The following is a 4,656-nucleotide window of genomic DNA, read 5'->3' as shown; positions in this document are numbered from 1 at the left end:
AATCCTTTTGCTTACATAGCAGCAGGGTCTTCCGACATGGTCTCATGTAACAGCCATACGGCTGTTTTATCTCCAAAAGATGATATTGCTGTATGCAAATAAACAGTCAAGCACATCATGCAACTGTCACATTTTGCTTCGATACTCAGCCACTGGTAGGCCAGAAGTTTGTAGAAGAATATCCAACATCATTATGTGAGGTATTTTCACCATCGGTGGAGCACCCTGTAGGTTTTAATGACATGCCGTAAATTTGCAGAAATTTACAGGGAAACCTAAGACATTTTAGAAATTACTTCATACCCAAGACATAGAACAATTGGCATGCCATCCTCAAACTATATTCTTTGTAGTCACAATAAAAGCTATCCAGTGTGGAGAAATAGGTATGCTGATTTATAAGACGCTCGCCACAAAATTTGATTATTAGTAGATGATGCAGGACCCAGGGAAAGCTGATTACACATTTGTTGACTGTCTATTGACCTGTGTTGTGATGATAGCATAGAATGACAATCAGAGTAATTGCTTAGCACTATTATTAGGTCTCAGGCTTCTCCTAGGTGTGTACCTATTTCTGAAACGTACATAGGCTAGAGAGGGAATCCATGATAGAACGAATATAAAAAGTTATAGTCTCCTTTGTCCGAACTTCAAAGTAAATTAGTTAAAGAAGGATTCGGAGAGCACCTACTAATAAGCAATTGCATCTATCATGGTAAATAAGCACATCACATAAGGGACATCCAACATCTGTTTTTATAAGCTGCAATCATAGAACTGATTCTCATCCATCATCATCAAATTGAAAGAGAAATTACCTGTTAGTCGCTGGACAGCCGCCGAGGTTGTATCATGGGTTCTGAGCAAGAAAGGAGGCGAAGGATCCATGTATGGTTTCGTCTGGTCGACAGGAAGATATATATAGTAAGAAATGATACAGCTGAATATATATATAGAAGGCCCACTATTTGATCCACCTGAAGCTTGTAATGAGCCTGCAGGCATCATCCAGACATATGTATAGTAAGCAATGATATAAGTTTATCACAATATCTCAAGTAACAAAGAACTGGTGAACCGATGATTTAATGAAAAATCCTTGAATGTGAAGATCCAAACAGTAATAGCAAGTTAAAGATCAAGTTGGACAGGGTGACGTCCAATTGGCATCACCCTTTTTATAAAAGTCAAAAAGATCTTAATGGCCTCGTGACTGAATAAGATGTGTAGATGGAGAAACCATGCGTATGAAGCTGCTCAGTACAACTTAACTGAATTCACTGACTTGAGGTAACAATGAAGAAAGAAGAAAACATTCATAAAATGCAGATTCTCACTTCTTTGAACATATTGCACGACTCGGCATCTTCTTGTAGGAAAGAACAAAGCAAATAAAGAACGATAAAATAAGAACAAAGCAATGAACAAAGCATCAAGGAATCAGTAGAACAATTTCAGCTCACCCATGCCGCGCCACCCCGTGGTTGACCTTCATGTTCAAATAACCAAGTATATCACATCATTTCTGGTTCATATACCCCTGGAAAACACAATGACATCAGTTAATGGCGTACACATATTTAAAAAAACTATGAGCATATTTTCACTAACAATACACACACCAACACCAAAATCAGAAGAAACAAAATTGAGAATATGGCAAGTGAACTTGGCACCCGATAAATTTGACAGGCCAATGTATGACAACTTGTCATGTCCATATGGCAAAAAGCGATACTTGACACAAATTAATTTATCTGTAAAAATGACATAAGGAATGTACTCAATAAGCATGCTAAGATACAGTCAAGCGTCGAATGGGTTACTTCAATTCTGATATAGCAATTACACAAAAAATATAGTTCATAACAGCATGACAAGTGAGGTGAAAAGCATTGATATATCTGAACACTTCATCATTTTACTGGAAATTAATATTTGTATGCCTTTTCTACTTGTGAAATATTTGTATTGTTTGACCATGATGTATTTTGTCTAAGTAACGATGATATACTAAACTTACTGACAAGTGTCAAATTCTTGATTTATTAGACATCTAACTAAGGAATATACAGGGACAGTTAACAACATTACCGCTGCAATGCGCATATACTGCATTTAGACAACAAGTGTCAATCATTAGTCCCAACACTGAAGATTCATTTCATTTTATCTAGAATAGATAAATGCAACAAATGATAGGAGTTGGGCATCGAATGGCGCCAAATGACACAGTGTCCATGTCAAACCAAGAGTAATTGAAAATAAATGCTTGGCAATTTGGCAATACCAACAATCCTTTTAGTAATGAAAATTGAAGGTTCAAACTATGCAATAGAGTTTTCAAAATGCGATCGTAAATTTTCTCTATACAATTTTCTGTGTTAGCTCAAAGTTAAAAAGGACTATACTGATTTGATATATATATATATACCACTTTAATTAAAATAAGTAAGCTTGTTCTGTACAATAAGATGTAGATGCACATTTTAATTCAGTACCTCGCGTTGGTAATATATTTATTTTTCACTAAGCTTTTGATTGATATCTTATTAAGGCGCAATGACCAAATTCAATCCTGGAGTATTCTGAAACAGTTTGTGTTTCTTTAATATCTTTTCAGTTTTAGAAATTTAAGTGCTTGGTAATAATTAGCTAAAAGCCCCCATTCAGACAGTTAGGAGAGGATGCTGCAATTTCCAAACTAAGTATAAATAGATATGTGATACACATATAATAAATCATTATATCTCAGACCACACTAAAGTAGAACGAATCAAAGGTATGGACATAATAAAACTAAACTTCAGTTAAACAAATATACATCAACACAGTAGCCATTCAGTTCATAGTTTACAGGGGAATGGAATAAACAACTTCATTGCTTGCCGGTTCGCTAGTGTTGTACAATGACAAATGCCAATACCTTGTTCTCCAGGACCAGCAGCATGGTGGGGGCGGATGCACTCATCATCACTTCATGTGTGCGGAGCTCCCCAAGCCACACCCGTGGTCACCTCTCTTACCGCCTATCCAACTCGCTGCACCATGCTCCGTGCTCACCGGCGCTATCCGTCGACCCGCTTTGGTCGAGGCACCACCAGGATGCTCGATTTTGCACGGGTCTCCGTTTCCTTGTCTAAATCCCGTCCAGAAGCTTCCGTACGGAGAAAGAAAGAGCATCAATGCTGTAGCTACCCAGGGTACTATAAATAGATGGATGGAAGAAAGACTAAAAATAAAAATAATAGAGCAGATAGTTTATTTAGTATATCACTTTTCCTTTTCTTTTTGAAGGATTTAGAACGGCAGTTAGGACCAATAGAACTCCATTTTGCCGATCAGGTGTTTGAGCTGATATACCAAGTTAAACTATCCATGTTTAGGGTCATCCCATCAGGGCATTTGAAAAACTGCTATGAAGAAGAGTTAACTTCTTTAAGCAACCCTGTAGAGCGATGTATTTATCAAGGAACGGAACAATATTCAGAGTTGTATGAATATGCAGAAAAGTACACAAATACACAAGCAATCAAGTTGTTGTAAAGCAAAACTCAGATTGAGAAAGACAACTTCAATGATTCAGTGAAGTTACAGGAGTTTAGTTACCTACCCAAAAGAGTGAATTAATATGCAGTATAAAGACAAACTTATGGAATAGTGTGGTGGTTCTAACTCTGACAGTGATGTAGGGGGGTGAGTATGGAGAGGCTAGATCCTAGCTAAACCCTTCAACAATGTGCGCTCCAAATGCTCAAGTCCGGGAAGAGCCTCCTTCATTATCGGGATGCAGAGCCTCGGGCCTCCGCCAGCTGACCTAATACGCACATATCTAATGTCCCCACGCTTGGGAAGGATGACTCCTCCCCCCACCGAATATATCTCAAGCGGCTGGGGGAGGACGGGAGTCATTACGTCCCAAATTCCATGCATTTAAGGTCGGGCGTTACTGGTAACGCCCCTAATAAAGAGCTATAATGACCATAAAGACTACTTAACAGCTGACCGTTTGCCTGCGGAGTGACTATAGATCTCCCGGCGGTCGAGTGGTTGGCTTCATGGTCGAGTGATAGCTTCTTGGTCGAGTGTCTTGAACCTGTCGAGTGGGATGCCTTCAAGTCGATTGAAAGGTGATTTCTCCCAGGGGTGTCCTAGAGTAGGACTCTTCGATCAGGTACGTGTCCCTACCCTAGGTACATGTCTTCATCATTAGCCCCCGAATGGATCGAGGTTAGAGTGGGGAAAGAGTTGGAGATCTTTCCGACTGGTTCCTCGGGCTATGTGAGCGCCTCGTTTCGGGACAATCGTCACGGATGACGTTGCCAACCTTTTTCAGTCGCCTTGATCCATTCCAGGCCTTCCGTCGAGTGAATTTCTTTGTTTGTGCCATACCGAGTGCCGGCGCGATCGGGGTCTTCTGTTTTTTAGCAAGTTGTTCTGCGGCCTGCGGATGTCGCGGGATTTGGATTTTGGGAAGCGCGCGGGACGGGAGCAGCCGCAGTAATCGGAAGTGATAAAGCGGAAGTTCCTCGATCTCCGCGTCGCCTTTTTCGCCACGTACTGCGCGCGCGTCTGTTGCGGGATTTGACTGGATGGCCTGGGCCTACCGGTCAGCCACTCGGGAGCGGCCCCTTATAAGTTGTCGGCTCGGGG

The 4,656-nt window shown here is 40.6% G+C and overlaps 1 long non-coding RNA gene across 2 annotated transcripts; it reads right to left on the bottom strand.

Moving 5' to 3' along the window:
- Positions 1-397: 397 nt before the first annotated feature.
- On the bottom strand, positions 398-3,660 carry LOC125551915. Of its 2 annotated transcripts, none has more exons than XR_007303309.1 (3): positions 3,617-3,660; positions 2,930-3,160; positions 398-1,543 (listed from the first exon to the last, which is right to left on the bottom strand). It is a non-coding gene; the product is annotated as an uncharacterized LOC125551915 (long non-coding RNA). The 2 variants fall into 2 exon arrangements; XR_007303308.1 differs by having other exon boundaries at positions 2,930-3,191; positions 3,617-3,657.
- Between the last annotated feature and the right edge of the window lie 996 nt (positions 3,661-4,656).

The sequence above is a fragment of the Triticum urartu genome, chromosome 4 (assembly GCF_003073215.2).
Source record: "Triticum urartu cultivar G1812 chromosome 4, Tu2.1, whole genome shotgun sequence".
Taxonomy (NCBI): domain Eukaryota; kingdom Viridiplantae; phylum Streptophyta; class Magnoliopsida; order Poales; family Poaceae; genus Triticum; species Triticum urartu.
Note: the sequence above shows the minus strand (reverse complement) of the source record. Positions and strands in the feature narration are given on the sequence as shown.